An 11,236-nucleotide genomic window follows, 5' to 3' on the forward strand; every position below is an offset into this window, starting at 1 on the left:
TTCCTAACCTGCAATCTTCTTCCTGACCTCTCCGCTCCCACCCCCACTCCGGCCTATCACCCTCACCTTAACCTCCTTCCACCTATTGCATTTGCCCCTCCCCCAAGTCCCTCCTCCTACCTTTTATCTTAGCCTGCTTGGCATACTCTCCTCATTCCTGAAGAAGGGCTCATGCCCGAAACGTCGATTCTTCTGCTCCTTGGATGCTGCCTGACCTGCTGCGCATTTCCAGCAACACATTTTCAGCTCATTTCTACCATATACAACTGATACAGGACCGAGGGTGCTACATGGAAGCACAAACTACACACTCAGACATGGCATAAAGTGCATAAGAAGTGCAAAACAGGCAATTTATAGTATAGCAGTGTTTGCAGACTGTAACGGTGCCTGCAAACACTGTTTCCTGTTCCTCCTAGAATTTAGTAGCTCTTAGTCTGGAGAGGCTGCTGTGAGCTGCTGCCACTCTGCCATCTTGGATGCAAATGAATAAATGTTTCCAAAATAGGTAACATCCTGAACGTGCAGCTTATGAATTTTTACAATAGATTCCTGTCTTATGTAAAGAGTATAGGCAGACTACTAGATGCAACATGGGTTATAGCATGGTAACTCTCATGTTGTGATTGAAACTTTTTATACAAGTCTGTAGTCATTCGATAACAATCCCATCTATTTAAGTTCCACTTAGGATTTTGCAAGCAGTCATCCTTTGTCAATACTCTGGGCTAATCTCCTCAGTATTTGCTACAACACAATTTCAGTCAACTATGACTTTGACCTTCCAGATCTCTTTCTCTATTTCTTTTTTCCCAGAATTGACCTGGTATATTTTTCCTCCACTTGGAGATGACATAGCTGCTAGTGAGAGGGAAGTGTTGAAGTCCAAAAGCATATTGCAACATGACAGGAATGATAGATCAGCTGGTCTTTCTTTTTTCAACTATTTCATATGTCCAGCAGAATAAATATATTTTTGGGCGATTACCGAAGGAACAGCCTTATGTTTCCAAGTTCAGGATGGTGAATGTCATGGAGGGGAATTTGCAGTTGGTGGTGTCCCCATGTATCTGCTGCCCTTGTCCTTCTGGACGGAAGTGGTCATGGGTTTGGAAGTTGCTGTTTGAGGATCTTTGGCAAATTTCTGCAGCACATGTTTTAGATTGTACATACTGCTGCTACTGAGTGGAGTGACTGAATGTTTGAGAATGTGATGGTTTCCTGGGTAGTGTTCCACACAAGTGAGAAATATTCATCACCCTTCTGACTTGTGCCTTGTAAATAGTGACAAGCTTTGGGGAGTCAGGATGTGAGTTACTGCAGTATTCTAGCCTCTAACCTGTTTTTGCAGCCACTTTATTTATCTGGTGAGTTGAATTCTGTACCTGATCATGTTAACTCCAAAGATGTAGATAGTGGGGAATTTAGTGATGTTAGTGCCATTGAATATCAAGGTGCGATGGTTAGACTGTCTCTTATTGGTGATGATCATAGCCTGGCATTTGTCTGGTGCAAATGGTACTTGTCTAGATATTGTCCAGACCTTGCTGCATTTGGACATGAACATTGTGCAATCAGTGGTTAATGTTCCCACTTCTCACCTCATGATGGAGGGAGGGTGATTGATGAAGCAGCTTAAAATGGTTGGGCTGAGGACACTACCCTGAGGAACTCCTGCAGAGATGTCCTGGAACTGAGATGACTGAACTCTAATAACCAGGACCATCTTCCCAAGTGTCAAGTTTGATTCCAACCAGTAGTGCGCTTTCTGCCTGATTCTCATTGATTCCAGATTTAATAGAGCTCCTTGATGCCACACTTAGTTAAATGCAACCTTGCTGTCAAGGGCTGTCACTTATACCTCATCTTTGGAATTCAGTTCTTTTGTCCATGTTTGGAATTCAGTTCTTTTGTCCATGTTCCTGTAACCGAGGTCAGGAACTAGGTGGCCCTGGCAGAAACCAAACAAGGCCTCAGTGAGGTTATTGCTGAGCAGGTGCTACTTGATAGCACGATTGATGACATTATCCGTCACTTTACTGATGATCGAGAGAAGACTGATGGGACAGTAATTGGTTGAGTTGGAGGCATCCTGCTTTTAATGTACAGAACGTACCTGGGCAACATTTGACATTATCAGGTAGATACCAGTGTTGTATCAGCTTGGCGAGAGGAGCGGCAAGTTCAGAAGCACAAGTCTTCGGTGCTATTGCTGAAATTGTCAGAGCACAACCTTTGCAGCATCCAACTCCTCAAACTATTTTTTGACATCACATGGAGTGATTCAAATTGGCTGACGACTGTCATCTGTGATGCTGAGAACATGTGGAGGAGGCTGAGGGGGATCATCCACATGGCATTTCTGGTTAAGATTGTTGCATGTGCTTCAGCCTTATCGTTTGCCCTGATGTGTTATTTGTGGTGGCTCCTCCTCCAGTGAGTTGTTTAATTGTCCACCACCACTCACAACTGAATGTGGCAAGGCTACACTTTTTGATCTGATCCATTAGTTGTGGGATTGGTTAGCTCTGCCTGTCACTTCTGCTAATGCTGTTTGGAATGCAAGGAGTCCTGTGTGGCAGCTTCACCAGGTTGACACCTTATGTGCTGCTCCTTGCATGGCCTCTTCATTGAATGAGAAACTTGTTGCCATATCTCTGTATTCGGCTGTTTTGCAGTGTGTAATACATTCTCTCTTTGTATTAGCCCCTTTAAAGGGGTTTGATTTTAACTGTTAGGCAGGAATTCAAGAGTTAGTCTATTCTGAGAGGTTTGGGTGATTCTGATGGCTGGGCCTCATTGACAATGGCATGTTGACATATGGATCAATAAAGCTGACCTCAACAGAAACTAAGTGCCCAGCCATTAAAACCAAGCAAGAGGAGGTTTTTGACAAGGACACAGGGAACAGACCTTCACAAATATAAGAACATAAGGTTGCGATTATTGGAAAGAGGGGCAAGCTATTTCAAACCACAAACTCGCTCCTCCATTCTATTACATCATGGCTGATCTTCCACTTAGCTATACCTCTCTCCACTATTTCCATACTCCTTAATCCCCTGCAAAACTAAAAATCAGTTAATCTGTATCTTATTTTTGAAAGTTCTTAAATGCAGTTTAACTTGTTATTGTTTATTTCAAAGCAAGAGGCCGAACAAGGAAGGCAGATGAACTCAGGGCATGGTTAGTAACATGTGATTGGGATATCATAGTAATTACAGAAACGTGGTTCAGGGATGGACAGGACTGGCAGCTTAATATTACAGGAAACAAATGTTACAGGAAGGATAGAAAGGGAGGCAAGAGAGAAGGGGGAGTGTTGTTTTTGATAAGGGATAGCATTACAGCTGTACTTAGGGAGGATATTCCCGGAAATACATCCAGGGAAGTTATTTGGGTGGAACTGAGAAAGGGATGATCACCTTTTTGGGATTGTATTATAGACCCCCTAGTAGTCAGTGGAAAATTGAGAAACAAATTTGTAAGGAGATTTCAGTTCTGTAAGAATAATAGGGTGGTTATGGCAGGAGATTTTAACTTTCCAAACATAGACTAGGACTGCCATAGTGTTAAGGGTTTAGATGGAGAGGAATTTGTTAAGTGTCTATAAGAAAATTTTCTGATTCAATATGTGGATGTACCTACCAGAGAAGGTGCAAAACTTAATTAAGGCAGGGCAGGTGACTGAAGTGTCAGTGGGGGAGCACTTTGCTGCTAGTGACCATAAATAGTTTTAAAATAGTGATGGGAAACGATAGACCAGATCTAAAAATTGAAGTTCTAAAGGAGGAAGGCCAATTTTAATGGTATTAGGCAAGAACTTTCAAAAGATATTTGCAGGTGAAGGGATGGCTGGAAAAAGAGGAAGCCTTCAAAAATGAGATAATGAGAATCCAGAGACAGTATATTCCTGTTAGGATGAAAGGAAAGGCTGGTAGGTATAGGGAATGCTGGATGACTAGAGAAATTGAGGTTTTGGTCAAGAAAATGAAGGAAGCATATGTCAGGTATATACAGCAGAGATCGAGTGAATCCTTAGAGTATAAAGGCAGTACAAGTATACTTAAGAGGGAAATCAGGAGGGCAAAAATTGGAAATGAGATAGCTTTGGCAAATAGAGTTAAGGAGAATCCAAAGCGGTTCTATAAATACATTAAGGACAAAAGAGTAACTAGGGAGAGAACAGGGCCCTTCAACGATCAGCAAGACAGTTTATGTGTGGAGCTGCAGGAGATGGGGGAGATACTAAATGACTATTTTGCATCAGTATTTACTGTAGAAAAGGACATGGAAGATATAGAATGTGGGGAAATAGATGGTGACATCTTGAAAAATATCCATATTTCAGAGGAGGTGGTGCTGGAGGTCTTAAAATGCATAAAAGTGGATAAATCCCCAGGACCTGATCAGTTGTACACTATTAGAACACTGTGGGAAGGTAGAGAAGTGATTGCTGGGCCTCTTGCTGAGAGATTTGTATCTTCGATAGTCACAGTTGAGCTGTCGGAAGACTGGAGGTTGGCAAATGTAGTGCCACTGTTTAAGAAGGGTGGTACGGAAAGGCCAGGGAACTATATACCGGTGAGCCTGACATTTGGGGTAGGCAAGAGGTTGGAGAGAATCCTGAGGGACAGGATTTACATGTATTTGGAATGACAAGGACTGATTAGGAATAGTCAGCATGGCTTTGTGTATGGGAAATCATGTCCCACAAACTTGATTGATTTTTTTTGAGCGAGTAAGAAAGAGGATTGATGAGGGCAGAGCGGTGGATGTGAGCTACAGGGGAACCTCGATTATCCAAACGAAATGGGCGGGCACTATTTCATTCAGATAATCGATTATTCGGTTAATCAATTAAATGCCTTTCCTCTGGAGCTCGGAGTTTTTAAAATCTGCTCCCTGTTCAGGGGATGAGACAGCAGCACACAGTGCATGAGCCCTCGCCACCCCTGCAACACCGCGCCCCCAACACCATACAACAATGCCTGCCCCCAACCCTGTCCAATAATGCCCTCCGCCCACCAGCACAAGGCGCGCGAGCCCCTGCTCCCAACACCACCCCCCACCACACCCAGAACCCCATCCATCACCGCCCCCACCTCCCAATCCTGTCCAACCCCGCACCCCCACCCCTTTATTAAGCTATTCAACAAGGTTCCCCATGGGAGACTGGTGAGCAAGGTTAAATCTCGTGGAATACAGGGGTAACAAGCCATTTCAATACACAATTGGCTCAAAGGTAGAAGACAGAAGGTGCTGGTAGAGTGTTGCCTTTCAGACTGGAGGCCTGTGACCAGGGTGTGCCACAAGGATCAGCATTGGGTCCACTACTTTTTGTCATTTATATAAATGATTTAGATGTGAGCATATGAGATATAATCGGTAAGTTTGTAGATGACACCAAAAGCGGAGGTGTCGTGGACAATGAAGAAGGTTACCTCAGATTACAATGGGATCTTCATCAGATGGGCCAATCGGCTGAGGAGTGGCAGATGGAGTTTAATTCAAATAAATGTAAGGTGCTGTATTTTGGAAAGGAAAATTAGAGCAGGACTTAGACACTTAATGGTAAGGTCCTAGAGAGTGTTGATGAACAAAGAAACCTTGGAGTGCAGGTTCATAGCTCCTTGAAAGTGGAATTACAGGTAGATAGGATAGTGAAGAAGGCATTTGGTATGCTTGCCTTTATTGATCAGTGCATTGAATGTAGGAGTTGGGAAGTCATGCTATGGCTGTACAGGATGTTGGTTAAGCCACTTTTGGAATATTGCATGCAATTCTGGTCTCCCTCCTATAGGAAGGATGCTGTGAAACTTGAAAGGGTTCAGAAAAGATTTACAAGGATGTTGCCAGGGTAGGAGGATTTGAGCTACAGGGAGAGGCTGAAAAGGGTGGGGCTATTTACCCTGCAGCTGAGGGGTGACCTTATAGAGGTTTATAAAATTGAGGGGCATGGATAGGGTAAAGTCTTTTCCCTGGGGTCAGGGAATCCAGAACTAGAGGGTATAGGTTTATGGTGAGAGGGAAAAAATTTAAAAGGGACCTAAGGGGCAACTTTTTCACGCACAGGATGGTGCGTGTATGGAATGCGCTGCCAGAAGAAGTGGTGAAGGCTGGTACAATTACAACTTTTAAAAGGCATCTGGATGGGTATATGAATAGGAAGGGTTTAGAAGGATATGAGCCAAGTGCTGGCAAATGGGACTAGATTAGATTAGGATAGCTGGTTGGCATGGACGAGTTGGACCAATGGGTCTGTTTCCATGCTGTACATCTCTCTGACTCGAATGTAGAAATGTATGTCCATTTCAATCCTATATGGCTGCCTCCTCTTTCTAAGAATGGATCTCCCAACCAATGGCACAACCTACCTATATCTATCCTTTTTCTGATCCTGAAGTATTTGTATGTTTCAATGAGATTATTTTGCATATTACTTCTCAGTGTGGACCTGATAGAGGTGCATAAGGTTATGAAGGGTATTGAGAGGGTGAATAGACAGTAGCTATTCTCCCTAGGTTAGGGGTCAGTAACAAGGGGCATAATTTTAAAGTGAAAGGCAGGAGGTTTCGAGGGAAATTGACGAGGGTCATGGGTGTCTGGAATTCACTGCCTGGAAAGCTAGTTGAGTTGGGTAATCTCAGAATCTTTAAAATGTACTTGGTTGAGCATTGAAATGTCATAACATTTAAAGCTATGTGCTGGAAGGCAGGACTAGTGTAGATTTCATGTAGCTTTGATAGTACAGACTTGATGGGCTTAAAGGCCTCTTCTGTAATGCATGATTCTACGATTCCATATTTCTAAAGTTTCAGCAGTATAGTTCCGATTAATTCAATTTCTCTTGAAAGGACAAGAACTCTCTCATTCTCGGCATTAATTTAGTGAATGTTCATTCCACTCCCTCTAAAGTAAGTAGCTTATTTCTCAGATAGGAAGGCAAAACTACACTATACTCCATTTGTGGTCAGGCCTTATGAAATTTCAGCAAAGCTTCTCCATTCTTATCCTCAGCCTTATCGCAATTAAAAAACTCTTTGCTTTCCTATTGCTTGCTGTGCCTTACATTTCTGTCATGCATGTAAAAGAAAATCCAGATTCCTCTGAAGACCAATATCTCCCAGTCTTTCATCATATAAAGAAAAACAACTTGCTTTTTCATTTTTCTTGCCAAAGAGAGTAATTTCACATTCCTCCTTATTCCATTTATCCTATACAAGGCAAAGCCTCAAGAAAGGGAGTCTTAGTCTGGCATGTGACAAGGTTAGGTGATGAGGATGCGAGGGTGGTGGGGAGAGCAGGGCCTCGTCTGTGGAAAGCTTAAAATTGACACCAAGGTTCAAGTGTGGAAACACCATGTTATTGAGCTTTGTCTGTCTTTTGCAATTGGTCTTGTTCAGTTCTCATAATAAAGTGGAAGATATGACCCCAGTATTGATGTACATATTTAGTGATACTCCATGTGGTTTATGACTATTGACTATTCCAGTCAAGGAAGTGCTGTCTGTCTGATCGTTAAGTTACACAAGTATTATGGTCTGCTAACTTCATGATGGGAGCTAACAGGATTAAATTATGAAGTTTACTGAAACATTCTTGTATCCCCTTGTATTTAGAAAATTAAGGAGTGATATACAGGTAATCCAAGCATTTCAGGTAATCAAGGGAGTTGTTAGGATAGAGTAGGGGAATAATACACTCTGAATGGTAAGAGGGTGTAAGTTTAAAATTAGACATGATGTTTGAACATGCTTCTTTAGTGGGAATCTGGAACATCTTTCCAAAGATCTGCTGAGGCTTGCTCAATTGAAAATGATAAAACTAGAGATGGATGAATTTTTGCTGGTCATGAATCGCAAGCATTTTGGAAATAAGGCGGGTAGCTACAATTCAGTTAAAATCTGCCATGATCTCACAAATTGGCAGACAGATTTGAGTGACGTGGTTATATTTCCAGAAAGTCACACTGAGTTTTAAATGCTATATTCCCAAACTGGAAAGACAATTAAAAAAATTCCAAAAACATCTGGCAAATTCAGATCATGAAAGGAATGATTTGAATGGCAATGGTGCTCTTCATTATGCAGCATAATACAAAGAGATTTTTGAGGAGTTGGGAAGTTAACTAACAAGATTGAAAGTATCCTACTGCTTGAAGCATCCTTGTCATATCTTGTAAGCCTCAAGATTTAAAAAAAAATCACTGCAAGCTGTCTGTTCAAAGCCTCACTGAAGGCATCTGCAATTAATAATGAATGAGCACAGAATGCAGAAAAAAAAAATCCACTGCAGGAAACAGCAGAGCACTATGGGCATATAGGAAAGCAGAATGTAATTATAAAATTGGAGAATGGCAACTAATCCCTTCTTGTGTGGCTAATGCTCAGTTATGTCGAAGTGGAACATTGTGAAAATGTACACAGTAGTTTATTAAAGTAGTGATCATAACCGACTACATGCAAAGTTCACTCTTTATGTCAATAATAGTTGTTCTAGCAAGGGTTCTCTTCACTCTGTGGACCAAAATGCTTGAGATAGAACCTAAATCTTAAATTGATATTTGTAATAAATATTACTAGTTAATAACCATTAATATTCATGTACTAATTCGCAAATATCTGATTTTCATTGCGCCAATATATATTTGGTGTTCTGATTTAGGATTTATGCATCAATAAAACAAAACCATTAAGAACAGTTCTTACCAAACTTGCTGGCCCACAAAACTCAAAGAGAAACTTATGAAATATAAATACAAATAGGACTGAGTTGCACTGGTTTTGACAGCCACATTGTTCTGGTTTGGGGGGGGCTGAATCTCGCAAACCTCTGCACTGCAGTGATTTTGCTGTCATACTGCTTGGCGCAGATCAAATAATGCCAGATCATGAACAGAAGCAAGTTTTAAAATATATCATAAGAAATCCTTACACCCTTGATAAAAGTAGATGCCAGGTTTCATTGGATCTATGATATTCAATGCCATTCACTATATCCTTTTGAAACTAACCTCAGCTTCAGGATTTAGCACATGCACAGATTGAGTCACACTCCTGAAGTTGCAACTGCCACTTAGTCTACTACAGGCAACATAGTGAAACCCACCATTCCTGTCCCCACTTTATCCACTGTCTCCAGAGCAAGTAATCAGTGAAATAATTTAATGCGATGAGAACCTCCTCTTTTTCTACTCTCATATTGATATTAGAACCATCATGAAAATTAAGACTTGCTCAGTGAGGTACTGTTGGGGTCTTTATGGTGATCTTAATAAACATTGTCCTAAAAATATAATTTGGTATATGTGAAATGTTGCAGAGAAGGCATTTGGCACACTTGCATTCATTAGTCAGAACATTGAGTTTAAGCGTTGGGACATCATGTTGCGGTTGTACAGGACATTGGTTCGGCCATTTTTGGAGAACTGTATACAGTTCTGGTCACCCTGCTATGGGAAGGATATTATTCAATTGGAATGATTTATAAGAATGTTACCGTGTTTGAGTTTTAAGGAGAGGCTGAAAGGCTGGGACTTTTTTCCCTGGACTATAGGAGTTTGATGGGTGACTGTATCAAGGTTTATAAAATCATGAAGAGCATAGATAAGGTGAATAACAAATCCCAAGGATAGGGGAGTTCAAAACTAGAGGGCACAGTTTTAAGCAGAGAGGGGAAAGGTTTAAAAGGGACCTGAACGGCAAATCTTCCATACAGAGGATGGTGCCTGTATGGCATGGACAGCCAGAGGAAGTAGTAGATACAAGTACAGTTACAACGTTTAAAAGAAATTTGGACAGGTACATGAATAGGAAAGGTTCAGAAGGATATAGGCCATTCTGGGGTAATCCAAGATGGAGGATGGGAAACTTTTCTGGCTGGAACAGGCTGTTTCATTTTTGAGGTATTTTAGGTATTGGAGGTGATTTCCTCGAATTGCAGGAGCAGCAATTACTGTTTTATATGATGTTGCATTGTTTTGAAACTCTGGAAGGAAAAAAGGCAAAACAAAGGCATTTTTAAAAGGGAGAGGAACAGACAATAGGCAGCACGTGGTCAGTGAAAGAGAGAGAGAGAGAAACCCACACTGCTAACTTACACAGCAGTGAACATGTGCAGTTACTGCCTTTACTGTTTGAATTCAAATATCGCTGGACATCGGAATGCATCTGGAAAATTAACAAACAGTGAAATTCATAACTGATCTTGGAGGAAGCTTTTTGGGAGAGGTCACAGCACAGAAACAAATAAGTGAATACTTTTAAGTGTGGCCTTGCTGTAAGTCTGCAGTAGTGAGTAAAGTGGGTTATTTCTTGATTATATGTTTTATTGAGATATGTATCTTGATTAAACTTAAAAATATAAGCCATAAATATTAAGTTAGCCTGGAGCAGTGTTTTGTAGAAGAATAAGATGGTGCTACGTCTGGGTTTGCAGATTGGAAGAAGCAAAAATAGCCCTGAGCAGAGTGATCTACTCCTCTTGTCGAATGTGGGAGTTTAGGGAGAGTTTACGGGTTACTGAGATTGTATCTGCAATAAATGCCGCTGGTTGCGAATCCTATCAGATTGAATGGATCGATTGGAGAGACAGAGGTAATGAGGAATGTACAAGAGCAAGGGAGTGTGATAGATAGCAGTTATAGGAAGGCATAAAAGTTGCAGATACAGTCAGATAGATGGGTTAACTCCAGGAAAGTTAAAGGGTAATCAGGTAGTGCAGGAGTCTTCTGTAGCCATCCCTATTTCAAACAGGTTTGCTGTTTTGGAAAATGCAGGGGGTGATGGATTATCAGGGGAATGTAGCACAAACAGCCAAGTTTCTGGTATAGAGACTGGCTCCAATGCAATAATGGGTACCTTGGGGTCCAAGAGATCAATTGTGTTAGAGGGACTCTCTAGTCCGAGGTACAGACAGATGTTTCTGTGGCCAGCAGTAAGAAACCAGAATCGTGTGTTGTTTTCCTGGTGCCAGGATCAAGGGTGTCCCAGAGAGGGTGCAGAATGTTCTCAAGGGGGAAAAAGCCCAGCAGGAGGTCATTATACACATTGGAACCAAGAAGGGAAAAGGATGAGATTCTGAAGGGAGAAAGTATAGAATTAGACAGGAATTTTAAAAATAGGCCCTCAAGTAGTAATATCTGGATTACCCCTGGTGCTACGAGCTAGTGAGGTTAGGAATAGGAGGATAGAGCAAATGAATGCATGGCTGAGGAGCTGGTATATGGGAGAAG

General features: G+C 41.5%; 1 protein-coding gene and 1 long non-coding RNA gene across 4 annotated transcripts in view; both read left to right on the forward strand.

Moving 5' to 3' along the window:
* The window catches only part of LOC122555180 (prostaglandin F2 receptor negative regulator-like), a 131,271-nt gene that overhangs the window by 10,036 nt on the left and 109,999 nt on the right, over positions 1–11,236 (forward strand). The gene's annotated exons all lie outside the window — the stretch shown is intronic.
* The window catches only part of LOC122555181, a 6,165-nt gene continuing 5,321 nt past the window's right edge, over positions 10,393–11,236 (forward strand). Inside the window, exons 1-2 of the long non-coding RNA XR_006313202.1 lie at positions 10,393–10,403; positions 10,781–10,783. This is a non-coding gene — a long non-coding RNA (uncharacterized LOC122555181). The remainder of the gene's footprint in view (positions 10,404–10,780; positions 10,784–11,236) is intronic.

Source organism: Chiloscyllium plagiosum, chromosome 12 (genome assembly GCF_004010195.1).
Source record: "Chiloscyllium plagiosum isolate BGI_BamShark_2017 chromosome 12, ASM401019v2, whole genome shotgun sequence".
NCBI classification, from domain to species: Eukaryota; Metazoa; Chordata; class Chondrichthyes; order Orectolobiformes; family Hemiscylliidae; genus Chiloscyllium; species Chiloscyllium plagiosum.